Here is a 15,185-nt window from a genome sequence, read left to right on the forward strand (position 1 = left end):
GAATAATCTGAGGAAAAAAGGGAAAAAATACAGATATGATTTACCATGGTGAGGAAGTCAGAAAGTTTCAGGCCATAACTTCCTAATGCTTTACAGTTTTCTAAATTTTTAGCTACCTAAAACCCATTTCCTAGGTGAACATAAAAAAGAAATTGACTGAAATGAGTGAGGAAGAGCTTCTCATATGTACAGTTAGATAAGTCAGGTTGCTGTGCATGTAAGACTTGGAAATTTTGACAGGACACTTTTGACCATTTCCCACAGCTGTCACCCAAAGCAAAACTGTGGGACTGCAGAGAAAGAACCTTCCCCCTTTGCTTCCTTTCCTTCATCCCAAAGCAATGAGATGTGCTTCTAGGTGAGAATGTTGTCTGAATCTCCGTACTTGTATCCCACTGGCAGAGATGGCCAGTGGAAGATCACTCAAACTCTGCCATTGATTTACGGCCTGGCTCTTTATCTGTCCTCCTTCATTAACCTATGTTTAAGTGCATGCAACTGATTAGATGTCTCCAGTACTAGATTTTCGAAAAATTGTACTGTAGTAGGAATGAATCCTTGTCCACCAGATCAATTTCTTAATTTAGCTGTGGGTGTAAGGAGTATGAGCAGGTCCATGAGCAGCCCTGGGAGCCAAGCTGACAATTAACTTTCTTTCTGTCTTTTCCATCTTGTCCTGAATCTGTTTAATTTCTCTGAGAGCATATTTTTTTTGAGCTGGGACAGAAAATAAGAGAAAAATGAGGCTGGGTGGGATGGCTTGGGAATCCAGCCAGGCTTTGCATAAAATGGTAGTTCAGACATTCACCCAAAACATCAGAGGATCAGTCATAATCCATGAGTCAGTTTTAAAACAGCGTCAATATAGGAGACAGCACTGAGCATTTTTGAAGACACAGGGTTGAATGCCAGCTTCAGAGAGACACGTACAGATCTGAGTTGCAGCAGAGCAGAGACAGGCATAAACTTAGGGCTAAGGATTTCCCAAGACACTTTAAAATTAGGTTACTTTATTTATTTTTTATCCCTCTTGACTTTTTTGAAAATCTAGTTCTGCTTGTAAAACATTCACAAGCAAAGAATTGTGGAAGATATATGTAACTGAGTACTTTGTAGCAGACAGCTTTTTTAATGAATGATCTATTTTTAATTTTTTCTGTCTAGAAAGAGTGAAATTATTTTTCAACCTTGATATTGAGAGTGGGGTATGTAACTTATGTGTGACCCCTATGTGGGGGCAACAACTTTTTTTGATTTGCACAAGCAGACACAAATTGTTTGGCATAAACAGTTTTTGAACAACTGACTAGATGAAACTTGGTCACTTTGATTTCGAAAGTTGTTCTGAAGATGCTGAGAGAATAAGGCAACAGAGGTTGTCGTTAGTAGTCCAGTCTCCTGTACTGATCACATAGTTAGGATGTCAGCTAGACTTAATATCCCTTTCCTGCACAAAGGTGGAAGCCCAAAGAGGATCTTTGCTCCATGGTGACCCTTGTTCCCTCCATCTCCTGCATAAAGCCAAATACAACATTAAAGTTAGGCCATCCCTTGCCCTATATTCCTCAAACTCTTCTCTGTTCCTAAGCTGCCTACAACTGCAAACTTTGAAAAGAGCTAAAAATTCAAAATGATAAGGAGAGAAGTCAAGAAACCTGCAATACCTTGCAATAGTCCTGCCCACCACGAGAAATCTCTTTCAAATAAAGAGGAGTTGGTTGGGTACACAACCTGAAATGAAAACACCAACTCTTCTGTATTGTTCTTTATTTTCTGACCTTTTATATCCATGGAGGGAAATAAATACTTCTACACGAGAGGGACTAAATTTTAGACAATTACAGTCGGGTGAGTTGAGTCCCACATATTTTTTATAGCTAGATATTTCAATGAGCAATATTAAACACAGTCCCTGTCAAACAAAGATTAATTTTATAATGTCTTATGGTAGTACCTACACATATACCAAAAGACATGAAAAATTTTCAAAAGGTTGTGATATCACTTCATGTGTGACAGGAGCTGAAGAGACAGAATAAGACCTAGGCTGCAGACAGCAGCTTTATCCTGTATTCCCAAATAGGCCTAAAAATCTTCTGCCAAACAACTGGACATATTAAGAATACTAATGAGAGATACTAGGCTGGGCTCAGTATACAAAGATTTGGCTCAGGAGAGATACTATACTCACTAGGATTCTTTATAGCTTCTTTTAGGTTTCTGGCTTATGGTCAAAGGTTAATAAATATATACTCAATTGTGTTTTGCCACGTGCACGTGCGTTATGGAGGGAAAATCTGATGTTAACTATCTCTACACATCAAGTTACACAACAGTAGAAGGGTCAATTATGGCAAAACCAGGCAAAATTGTGGCCCTGTTGATAAGTGCGAACTCGCTTTGATGCAAGTTGGGCATGATTTCCAAGTAAAATTTGTAAATTTCTTCACTGGACATTATGTTCTTTGTCTTAAGCATCTCAGGTCATAAATGCCTCAAATCAATATGGCCCCAAAAGGCATATGAAAAGGTAAGTGTTCAACCATTGTTGCTGAAACTATGGTTTTCTTACAAGAAAAGTTAGCCCTGACTAGAAAGTCTATTGTGTGATGCAATCACAAAGACCAATTGATCACTCCAACAGCCAGCACCATACAAGGAATTTAGAGTAAAATGCTCATCTCTAACCTGCACTGAGGTTCACCTCGTGGTTTGCAGTCACTATACACATCTGTTGATTCAACAAGGCTGACAGAGAAGTATGTGTCAAGGTGACCTTAGCTGCTGCTTTGATTAATTGACTTTGTAATGTGTCTCTTTGAAGGGGGAAAAAAAGGGAACATATCATTAACCTCTTTTGGAAGAACTGTACCTCAATTAAGTATAATTATTTTTCTAGATTAAACCATTACAACCTCCTCCTATGCTAACAAACATTATCTTAGCTCAAATTTGATATCAGCAAAAAGATACTTAATGTATTTACCTGAAACAAGTTGTGCTAGGGCTTGTTTGTTTGTGCGCTGCATTCTGGAAATGTGCCTTCTCCATTAGAATAACCTACAACAAAGGCCATACATTACTAAGTATTGAATTCTTGAGTACCCTGGCTTTGTAAGACAATAAATTACCACTAGTAAGTCACTGAATATTTACAAAGAGTTCTGAGCAATTCACAAATACTCAATTACTTTTTTCTAAATTTAGTTTTTAAAAAACAGACAAACAAAAAGACAACAACAAAATTTTAAGATGATGTATAAACTTAAGCTATGTGAATTGTCCAACTATATTTATGTGCATCCTAAGAACTGAGTGGTCTTGCTTTATTATTATCTATGTATCATTTTACCCAATCAGAACTTTAATGTTCCTTTCTTATTCTGAGTATAAGACCATGCTATTCACCCTGGTTTCCAAGTATGACAGATTCCAGCCCAATCTGACACTGTAGTGACTATTTGTTTCCCAGTGGTGATCACTCCCTCATCTTATGGCTGCAAAGACAAACACAGAGAGGGATCCCAAGACTCTAATAATAATGTATGTTTTACATGTACCCATATTCTAGCACTGAAGGTAAAATATTGTGCTCTGCTTCCTTATTTTGTCATTTTGCTGGCAAATTTTAAAAATTAATTGGTGATCAGTATAATTTCTTGAGCTTTTTTTCTCAATGTCTTGCAAAGATAATTCGTGCAGATCACCCCATGCCAAAGAGCAGGTACATCAGATAAACAGTGATATTTGTAGACAACACATTGGTAAAGGATTGAAAATGCTATTCTTCAAAAATCCTGAGTACTTTCCTTATCACACGCAATTTGGACTGTACTAATGCAATTGCTGGTGCATGTGCTTTTTATATAGGCTCTTAGGACATTTAAATTTGCTAGAATATAGCTCTGCCAGGAGCTTCTGTCTACTGCTTTTCCACTACTCTTCAAAAGATTTTGGTGTTAGCCCTGGATGCCAAGCATGAGTTTCATTAAAAATCTGCAGATGTTTTCCATAGGCTGTATAGAACGGAATTTATGTTTTATAAATGAGTATACATTGGCTCTTACTTGAATATACACATGTACACTTCAAATGTACGTGAGCAATGACTAGATCCTTTCTCAAAAAACCAAAAATGTAACACCCAAGCACATACTTTCTATAACGCTGAGAAATAAGACTTTGGCATTAGGGCTATCTCAGATCTGGCAGCTGTCATTTGTGCTGTAAACAAAGAGACAAGGGGGAATCTATAATATAAACACAGAGAAAACTCTCAGTTTTCATTTCAGTTTAATGATCCCACATGCTGAAAACAGGGATGCATCCTCTCTCAACCTGCAGACCAGGTAGCTAAAAAATTGGCAGCTGCCTGCAGAAAAGGCCCACCTTGCGCTTAGTCCCAGGCAGGCAATGTTTTCATCACAGCCACGGTGATTAAAAGTCTGGGAAGGTTCACCTGTTTTGCATTGACCTAGACAAACACAACACAACACCTCTGCTGCAACTCAAGTCAGTTACTGCTTCAGCTTTCCCTACACACAGAATTGCAGAATTGGTCAGGTTGAAAGGGACCGTAGTGGGTCATCTGGTCCAATCTCCCTGTTCAAGCAGGGTCATCCTAGAGCACATGGCACAGGATTACATCCAGATGGTTCTTGAATATCTCCAGTGAGGGAGACTCCACAACCTCTGGGCAATCTGCCCCAGTGCATGGTTACTTGCCCAGTAAAAACTTATTCCTCATGTTTAGATGGAATTTCCTGTGCATCACTTGCAGATGTCTGTTGCCTCTTGTTCTATTGGTTGGCTTCAGTGAGAAGAGCCTGCTCCATTCTCTTGGCACCCCTCCTTTTAGATATCTATACCCATTGATGAAGTCTCCTCTCAGTCACGTCTTCTCGAGGCTGAACAGGCCCAGATCCCTCAGCTTTTTGTCATAAGAGAGATTCTCCAGATCCTTGACCAACTTAATAGTTCTCCGCTGGACCTGCTCCAGGAGCTCCATGTCTCTCTCCAAATGTGGTCTCATAAGGGCTCAGTGAAGGGGCAGGATCTTCTCCTTTGACCTGATGACAATGCTCTTTCTAGTGCATCCCAGGATTCTGTTGGCCTTCTTGGTCACAAGTGCACACAGTTGGCTGATGGACAGCTTGTTGTCCACCAGATCCCCCAGGTCCTTCTCCTCAGTGCTGCTTTCCAGTGGATCAGCCACCAGCCTCTACTGGTGCCTGAGGTTGAAGCTCCCCAAGTGCAGGACCCTCCATTTACCCTTATTAAATTTCAGAAGGTTCTCCTCTGTCCATCATTCCAAGGTCCCTCTGAAAGGCCAGAAGAACACTCTGGGATATTGGCCACTCCTCCCAGCTTTGTGTCTTCAGAGAACTTGCTGAGGAGGCATCTGCCCCTTCATCCAAGTCACTAAGGAACAAGTTAAGCAACACTGGGCCCAGTACAGAACGCCAGGGGACACCACTAGACTCTCCAACTAGACTCTGTCTTTGATCACAACTCTCTGGAATCTGCCACTCAGCTAGTTTTCCAACCATCCCACTGTCCACTCATCCAACTCACACTTCTTGAGTTTGCCTATGAGGATTTCAGGAGGGACAGCGTCAAAAGCCTTGCTGAAGTCAAGGTAGACAATATCCACTGCTATCACTTCATCCATCCAGGTTGTTGTTTCATCATAGAAGGGAATCAGGTTGGTCAAACACGATTTACATTTAGTGAACCCATGCTGACTGATCCTGATCACCTTCTTGTCCTTCATGTGGGTAGAGATGGCCTCCAGAATAAGATGTTTCATCACCTTTCCAGGGATTGAGGTGAGGTTAACTGGCCTGTAGTTCTCTGGGTCCTCTTTCTTGCCCTTTCTGAAGACTGGAGTGACATTTGTTTTCTTTCAGTCCTCAGACACCTCTCCTGATCTCCATGACCTCTCAAAGGTGATCATGAGTAGCCTAGCTATAATGTCCACCAGCCCTCTCAGCACTCGTGGATGCATCTCGTCAGGGTCCATGGACTTGCAGATGTCAAGTTTGTTTAGGTATTCTCTGATCCAATCCTCCTTCACTGAGGGAAAGTCTTCCTTCTGACATTCACATAGTCTGGTCTCCGTGGTCAGAGATACCTGAGGGCTCGTCTTATTGGTGAAGACTGATGCAAAGAAGGCATTCAATAACTGCCTCCTCTGCATTCTTTGTTACCAGGGTCCCCCTTCCATTTATAAATAGGTCAACATTATTCTTTTTTTTCCTTTTGTCATTTATGTATTTGAAAAAAGCCTTTTCTGTTATTCTTGACATCGATGACCAGATTTAAGTCTAGATGGGCCATATTTAATTCTAGCTCTCATTTCTGCTTATCCTGACTACCTCTCTATGTTCACTCTAAATGGCCTGACTTTGCTGTCATCTCCTGTGAACTTCTTGCTTATACTTGAGCAATGACAGGAGTTCTTTATCATCCACAGAAGATTCTTGTTCCCTTGGCCTACCTTCTTTGTCAATGGGATACATTGTTCTTGAGCCTGAAGGAACTGAGCCTTGAGCATCCACTAACTCTCTTGGACCCCTCTTCCTCCCACAGGGAAATAGGGGTCCCTGAACACATTATCTCACTGTACACTCACAAAAATAACTCCTCTACATGTGCCTGTGTCATGGGATATGGCTGAGTTTTGCCTTTCAGAAACCTCAGGATAAGGCTTCCCCATCACCCCAGCAAATTGTCATTCTGTGTTTACTGAAAAACAGGAAAAGGAATGAAATGAATTTCAAAACCCCTTTTGATACAAGAAGACAAAAAATTGTCTTTCTGTGTCCTGAAGACTGGTGTAAAATGTCACAGCTAGAGAGCTTCTTTCCAGTAAGTTATTTTCAGTAAATTTGGTCTGCTAGTTGCACACGTACATATATAGATATATTGGATCTGTCTTTATACATACTTTCTCCTCCTGAAAAGCATTCTGACTACTTAACAGGTATGTGGGATTCTGTATAAATTAAGCTGATTCTATGTGGTTCAAACTATAAAATATAAAATGGCATCTCATTTTCAATAAACATATACAAAAACTATGTGGAACATGAAAGATCAGACTGGAAATTCCTTGTTATCATTTGTGAATATTTTATTTTTTCATTCCACAGTCCCATTTATTTCAACTGGGCTGAGTAAGAGGTGTCACATACAACCATCATCTGGCCTTGTTTTAACATCGCTTCAAGTCTCCAGTCTTGCAATTCGAACTGTTGTAGTGAGTTAATCCTGGTCGGATACCAGGTACTCACTAAAGCTGCTCTCTCACTCTCCCTCTGCAACTGGGTAGAGGAGAGAAAAGAAAAAATAACAGCTAAGGATTCATGAGTTGAGATAACACCTGGGAGAGGTCACTTACTGGTTACCTTCAGGGGCAAAACAGGCTCAAAGTGGGGATATTACTTAAATTTATTACTAACAGGATAAGAGCCAAAGAGTGAGGAAAAAAACAGTCTTAAAAAACACCTTCCCCCACCCCTCCTTCCTTCCATGTTCTCCCTCCTCCCCCCCAGTGGCGCAGGAGGACGGGGAATGGGGGTTATGGTCAGTTGTTGTTTCTGCTGCTGCTCAGACAGAGGAGTCCTTCCCTTGCTCCTGTGGGGTCCCTCCCATGGGAGACAATCCTTGATGGACCTCTCCGGTGTGAGTCCATCCGTCGGGCAGCAGTTCTTCCCAAACTGCTGTCCCGTGGGTCACTCCTCCATGGGGTGCAGTCCTTCACAAATGAGCTGCACTGACGCGGGTCCCCCACAGGGACCACAAGTCCTATCCGGGAAAAACCTGCTCCAGCGTGGGCTTCCCTTTCCACGGGCTGCAGGTCTCCAGCAGGACCCTGCTCCATCCTGGGCCTCCCATGGACTCTCCTTCATGCATCCACCTGCTCCAGCATGGGCTCCTCCAGGGGCTGCAGGTGGGTCTCAGTACCCTGATGATCCTCCCTGGGCTGCAGAGGCACAGCTGCCCCACCATGGTCTGCACCACGGGCTGCAGGGGCCTCAGCTCTGGCGCCTGGAGCACCTCCTGCCCCTCCTTCTGCACTGACCTTGGCGTCTACATTGTTCCCACGTTCTCACTCCACTCTTCCCTGGCTGGAATTCTTTCTGTGCCACAACCTTCTGTTCTTAAATATGTTACCCCAGAGGCGTTACTATTACTGCTGACTGGCTCAGCCTTGGCCAGTGGCAGGAAGTCCATCCTGGAGCCGGCTGACATTGGTTCCATGGGACAAGGGAAGCTTGTAGCAGTTTCTAAGAGAAGTCACCCTGTAGCTACTCCCCCCCGCCTCCCCTACAAAAGCCCAGCCACAGAAACCCACTACAACTGTGCAAAGACAGTCACATGCTTAACACTGGACTGCTTTTTTGGCTTGGGAAGACATTTCATGGATCAAAGACATGATAGTTAACTACCCAAACAAGAACACGACAAAGCTCCACTGGAACATTTAGTCTGGTCTTTGAGGTTACGTTAATTTTTACTTTGAAGATATGGGGTATTTCTTCATCAAAAAAGTGTAGTATTCTTTAAGTATTATCACAGCTTTAAGAAGATAGACAGCCATGACACATATGTTAGAGAATGGCAGTATTTAGTATATTTGAAATGGACTACAGCAGTAAAATGGCAATACCTAGAAAAAAAGATGATCGTTTCAGGACACCCATGCTTGTTTTCCTTTGTCTTTGCTGTCTTACATTGGAGTTTTCAAATTTGCTTGTAAGTAACATGGGCATGAAAGCTTAATTAGCAACCCAAAACATTTAACAGACCATTACACGGGGTCACTATTTCTGTGATAGTAGAACAAAGATATTTACATATTTTAGAGAGCTTTACAGTGCCAGTCTGCTTTCACTGCTATCTATTTTAATATTACCTGTCAGAAATATGAGTACTCTCTACAGGGTACTTTTCATATACTTTTACTGGACTCTGCCTGGCACATTTACTGTTTCTGCAGCATTTCAGCATTTCAGGGAAAGATGGTGGAGGACCCAGAAGAAAAACTGCTTTGGGACTTCTGAGTATCTTAGCTCATAAATCAACACAGGAGTACTATGTGCCTACAGCTGGTTGTCTGGGTTAGAGCAGGACTGGAAGGTCTCAGAGTGAACCCATGCACAATTGAATTCTTTCTGCAACTCCTTGACTTATAAAAGGTCACATGGCTGGCCAAAAATGTGCAAAGGTTGAATAAAATTTCATGTCAGGTGGTATGAATTCAGTCCATCGCCAGATTTTGGATGACCATTTTGACAACTATCAGGAGTTGCAGAATGCTTTGAAGGGCATCCCAACAGGATTTCTCCTTGCTGGATATACAAGGAATTGCAGAGACTAAATCAAAACAGGTACAACCTTCCTTGCCTGCTACCACTTCTGCTCACCTCCCACTCAGCAACAGTTTCATCCATGCATGTGTTCAGCACACTCTTCCCTGGTTGTGGACTCAGAATGACTTGAATACAGCTATCAAAATCTCAGTCAAAGAACAGTTCCAATTAGATTTCTCTGTCATAGTGGAAGATAACATTCTTGGAAAGTTTCTCCATGCTGTGTTTTAACTACCAACAGTTAGTTGTTTTGGATGAAATTTCTCTTAAAGTTAAAAAAAATGTATATATTTCTAGTTAACTTCATGTTTTCACTTAAAAAAGATCTCTTGGAGCAAACGTGAAGACCACAAAGATTAGCCCAAAATGTAGAGGTATGAAAGTAAAGGTTAGAAAAGCTCGAATACTTAAAATATAGGAGATTAAACTGGTACTCCTTCTTAGCCATGGTTATTTTCTGTACTGATCTATCTGTCTGAATGAAACAGAGGGATGCAGACACATTCTCAATCTGAAGTTGTTTTTGCAGTCAGTGAAGAGGATGACTTTAACGAAATAATTATTTGCATGATAATATTAATAGTGCCAGACAAATGGATGCTACCGAGTACAAAATGCATGTGAAAAAAATAGGGGTCAAGATCGGGAACACTGTAATGTGAATATTCAGTTAACAGTAACAGAAAAGTCGTGGGGCATGGTTTATAAATGGAGGCTGCCTGGGGCCCAAAGTTCTCCATAGCAAAGCCAACAAGATATTAAAAACACCTCACATGACTTTATTTTTCAGCTCATTAGAAAATCCATGTTGAAAATATGTTTATCTCTTCTAAGAACAAAACCAAATGTATTCCATAATGCGTGTATTAAGAGCATGTATAACTTGTACAGCATTTACAGCTAGGAAAATGTGACTACATACAGTAAGTGCTGTAGAAAGGGAGGGAAGAAGAAGGAAAAATCGTAAGAAGGAGAGATGTTTGAGACAAAGAAACTTGCTAACCAGAGGTTTTTACATGGACCACAGCACCTCATGTCCCACTTGCTGGTTTCTCAAGCAAACCTGTTGCCAAGACAATTTTTTTCTTGGACTGTAAAATTCATAAGATGTGCTTGGCTTGCATCAAGAACACGGCAGTTCGTTCCCCACACAGACAGCTCTATCTAGCTAGGATGGATATAAACAGAAAGACTACTTCCCCAATTATTTATACAAAGGCAGAGATAGCTGCATTCTGGAAGGCTAGTAGGAACTGGTAGTTGATTTTCTTTTGGGTCTTACTGTGTTTTTGACTTTCAGAGCTGTCAGACTCCACCGGAAACCATCTAGACCTTCATCCACAGGAAGGTAATCCACAAGATTACTACTCTGATTCACACAGTGGTTTCCCCCCCCACCCCGAGATTATTGCTACTCTTTATTTAATGATAATGACGATAGTAGTAATAATGATAATAATTACAACTATTATTATTGTAATAATAATAGTAACAACAACAATAATAACAACAACAACAACAACAATAATAAAGCATTTCTCTAAAGCACAATCTTTACTTGGACAAAGAATTTCTCTTCCTTCCTGCCCCACCGGCTTCTGAGATTACTTGTACAAGCAAGCAGTACCCCACAGCTACCAGCACCAACCTCATCAAACGCAAATGTTTGCACTGTAGGAAGAATATTCTTACATGTCCTGGAAATGCATTACACTTATGAGTTCCAGCAAACAGTAGCTTTTTCAAATCAATGTGCCTATTTTTATGAGTCAAGGGGAACTTATTCATAACTGTTTTCAAGTTCAAGTCAACTGGCTTTTACACTATGTGACTCCTTCTTTCCCCTTTTCTCCCCACTTTTAGACCAAGGAGTGGAAATACTGAAAGAGGATTAGCAAGGGGAATAAGAGGAAAACAATTTTCCTAGTGCTTCACATGCCATAATCCCCATCCTGTCACTTGTTCATAAAATGCAGCCAAAATAGGAAATACATGAAATAAATTCCTAGCAGTTTACAGCAAAGCTACAGTGAAAGGAGAGAGAATAAAGCATAATGCAGCCAGTGGAAAAAGAAGCAGCATTTTGTACAGGGAGAATACTGAGGATAAGCGATCACCCAGGACTGCAAACTGAACTTTGCAGGTAGTCTTACTCTATTTTAAAAACATTTTAACTACCTGTGGGATTGGTTCTCAGTTTAGGCTCTGGGATTAGCATTCCACTTGTGCCAAGTACCATGGAATTTTAACGAATACAAACAGCGTTTCTGCTGTCTACCAGATATCCGTTTATTTGTTGATTTAGAGACACATTTCATGTCTGAGTTCAGTGTTGCATCTGTACCAGCACCATACTGAGGTTATGGTTAACAAATCTAATGCTGAGAAAGGTGGTGTCTGTGAGTGATATACAGCCCTAGATACACACATAAATGAATGTATCCCCAGCTTAGGTAATGAAATATTAAAATATTACAATGAACACAAAGATGTGGCATCAAAAAGTCCAGTCCACTTCGCTGCTGTGGGGGGTCTTCTGCATTTAAAATAAAGGAAAAATTTAACATATTATTTCAGATTTTGTTGTAAAGGTATGAGTATTTTTCCTTAGGACATTGGGGTCTCTAGGACCTGATTATCTTAGCACCTAGTTTTGTCAAATAGAATTATTATATTGAAATAAAACATCAGGCCATTTATTTTGCATCCTCAAGGGGAGTTGGGTATTTACCTCCATTTGGCAAAACCAAACAGTAACTTTTTGAGATGACTACTTTAGCTACTCCTTTTCTTTATTGCAGGTTTTATGAAATATTTTTCCCTTCAAAATCTTCCTTTAGAGTTGCAGAGACCCACCAGCAGCACAAATGAAGGGAGCTGGGTAAGAAACTTCATGGTCGCATAATGACTATCTAAAAATCTTCATCTAGTCTAGGACTCAAGGTGCTTTACCCAAGTCTAAACCCTTGTGTAAGTGGTCTCTATGCTTTTAAGAAGGCTGATCAAGAAAGTTGTTCTTAGCCTTAAGATAAGGCCCTGTGAGATGTATAGTAGATGCTTTGGGACAAAGTTTAAAGTCTTTCATTGACATTTGCTTTTGCAAAAAATTAAGTAGCTGCCTATATAAAATCTGGTCACACAGTCCCAAAAGTTTGGCTGTATTTTTTTTTTTAATCAAAACCAGACAATAACATGCATTGTGGTAATTTTTATTTCAACAGTATGAAATATTTTGGATATTAGCTGCTTCTTAAAATGACTATGAATTTCAACAAATAGCAGGAAAGACAGTATCTTCAAACAAAAGTGAAAAATAACATTTCACCACAACACCCAATTTTTCCCAGAGTATTTTATACAGTTTCTGAATCTTAGTTGCACTCTTTAGTGCAGTTTCTGGAGCTACAAAAATCTACTCTCTGTCACTTAATTTTGTCTCATAATGTCACAGGTAAATTTTTATTTGCTGAATTTTAATATTTGTGAAAAGAGATAAATATTTTTATTATAATTTAAAAGAGTCACTTAAAAAAATGCTATAAGCTGCTGGAGCACAGTCATATTTTGGTAAAATCTGGCTAGATAATATATTCTCTTTGTGAAACATTCAGCAGAGTGAATATTCATGGCTGAAGTTGTGTTCCATGAAATATAAAATTTATAACAGAAGTGAAAATATGTCCTTAACAGGCTATATGATGCAATTTTTTTTAAAAACAGACATATAATTCCCTTTTAAGTCAATTACTCTGTCACCTCTCCCCAAAATGTATCAGATGAATTTTTCATTATTATTTCCCAAATAAGAAAATAAAAATTATGAAAAATCAAAAGCAAAGCTTAAACGAGAAGATGTCAATCTTCTGTATAGTCATCCATACATTCAGGACAGCGTCCTTATTGGCATAGGGGCTGCTACTTTTAATGGTGCTTTTTTTAGTTAGTAAAGTCAGTAGCAGTAGAGCCTTGGAATTGGTAGCAAGAACACAACTGCACATTTGAATACTTAATTTTGTGGCTAAAAACAACTGCATCACATTTCCAGCAACAACAATTGGATTGTTTTCAGCACTGCTTTACCAAGGAGGCATGCTTTTTATTTTCTTCTTGTATACACAATTAAAACCATTCCCACCAGAGAACTTTGCCCTGCATTCACTTCTGAAAGAGCAGGAGAGATGTCACTCAAAAGTAAAATTCCTGCCTTTCCTTGGGCCAAATACTGAAAGAAAACTTGAGGAGAAAAGCATTGCTTATAAGACTTCTAGAAAAAAATTGAATTAATTCACTAATTGCCAATACTTGCCCCAGCATGCAATTAATAAGGAGATCTCTGGTTGTGAGAAAGATCTTTTTTCCTTCTTTGTGGAAAATATAGAAGTATTACCTTTGTTCTAGTTTTGGCCAGGACCTGCAGGTTATTCTAAACCACCTCACATCATTACCAGGGGAAGGAACACTCTGGCTTTCGAGAAGTGCGTGGCTTCCAGTCCAAAAAATGTGGTGGCATTGTTCACCATTGTTCATTGTCTCGGGGTCCCTGGTGAGTATTTTTGTTTGTGAATCACCCTTTCTTTTGCACACTTCTCTTATTAATATTGTTGCTGTTACTTTTAGTTTCCTTATTTCAATACTGTTTTCAGTGAATTGTTCTTACCTCAGCCTTTGATCTTTACCTGTTGTGCCTCCAGCTCTCAACTCCATCTCGCTGGAGTGGGAAGGGGGATGGGAATGGGGGAGTGATTGAACAGCATGTGGTTTGGGAGAGTCTCAGTGGGGACACTGAATTGGGTAGTACCATTCCTAAACCATGACAACCTTTTATTGGGCAAGTGATAAGGAATTGCATGCAGGGAGTAGAGACAAGTTCTCTTCTTGCTCTAGAGGTTATCCACCAGTGCCTGTATTCTTGTTGAGTGATAATAAGATATCATAATGAAACAGTTGAAGATGTATGTCAGATGGTTCTCCAACAACATTAGAAAAAAAGCAGCTGATGCATGGGATATTGAAGGCAGATTAAGTTGTTAATGTATATTAGTATATTCTTAATTTCCTTTTAATTGAAAAAGACATATTGACTTTAATTAGAACCATTTCACAGGAACTGTCAATTAGCACATGTCAAACTAGTTAATTCAGAACAGAATTCTTTTAATTAGGATCTGCTTTCCTTTAACTGTGGGGCCAATGAAATCAGCCTTTCCTTATCAAGACTTTAAATGTCTCTAAGAAATACAATACAAATCTCTAAAAACTTATCTATTATTAGAAGCCCATATGGATAACATTACAAAGACAGCGCTGGCATTGTTCACGCAGCACAAATCAGAGTTTCCTTTATGACTGTTTGAAAAAAAAAGAAGGAAAAGATGGCTTTGAAGAAAGACTATTTTAAATACACAGATTTGTCCTACATTAAAAAGGTTACAAAATTTGTGACATGGATGTTCACATTTAAACTATTCTTTAATGCTTCTGCTTAAGTAAATGGGCCTATTTGAATGTTTTGTGTGTTCCATCAGCCAAAGACACATAAAATATTTTCAAATCATGCAGTATTATTCTTCCCTTAAATAAACTGCAATCAAAAGGAGAAAACACACTCAACTATTTTTTTGGACAATATAAACCCAGCATTGTTAACTTTCATTACATGTGATTGCTAATCTAGTGGCTGCGAACACCAGTGAGCTAATGTAACCTCAGTTATCAAGCAGCATAGAGTCCCTGTTTTGACTTTCATATATATTTTCTGAATATATATTGAGTTTGCTGGTGGATCTCTGCTCTTCACTGATGTACTGG

This window comes from Pipra filicauda, unplaced genomic scaffold (genome assembly GCF_003945595.2).
Source record: "Pipra filicauda isolate LSUMZ 115617 unplaced genomic scaffold, ASM394559v2 scaffold15_size4787011_pilon, whole genome shotgun sequence".
NCBI classification, from domain to species: domain Eukaryota; kingdom Metazoa; phylum Chordata; class Aves; order Passeriformes; family Pipridae; genus Pipra; species Pipra filicauda.